Genomic DNA, 416 nt, shown 5'->3' on the forward strand with positions numbered 1-416 from the left:
GTTGCGTTGCTGTCGTGATGCAGGTACCAAGCGATCAATACGGTCGGAGGGCTGGAACAAGTTCTCTGTGCCTTGCGACCGTGTGTGCATACAACTCAAATCAGCTTATCCCTCTTATCGGTTGAGTGTGTCAGTCGAGTAGGAGCAGTTGAGCAAGAGTTGTACCTGAATCAATAGACAAACAGAAGGAACAGAGTGAGTAACTTTAGTGAATGTTGAGTAAAAACTTTATCTCAGCAAGTCTGAAATCTCAAATGTAACACACAAACACCCAAATGGCAGCGGCGCCAAATTGATACTAGGATTTTTCTATCAATTACCCTAGAGTACTATCATGTCATTGCAGTACAATAGGTATCAATCCAATCAGGTGTGATGCTAGCAATCAAGATATATCAGAGATGATTAAGTGAAGC

The 416-nt window shown here is 42.3% G+C and overlaps 1 pseudogene; it reads left to right on the forward strand.

The window, feature by feature from the left end:
- Positions 1–416, forward strand: part of LOC17880954 — a 6,831-nt pseudogene that overhangs the window by 1,100 nt on the left and 5,315 nt on the right.

This window comes from Capsella rubella, unplaced genomic scaffold, assembly GCF_000375325.1.
Source record: "Capsella rubella cultivar Monte Gargano unplaced genomic scaffold, Caprub1_0 scaffold_7, whole genome shotgun sequence".
Classification (NCBI taxonomy): Eukaryota; Viridiplantae; Streptophyta; class Magnoliopsida; order Brassicales; family Brassicaceae; genus Capsella; species Capsella rubella.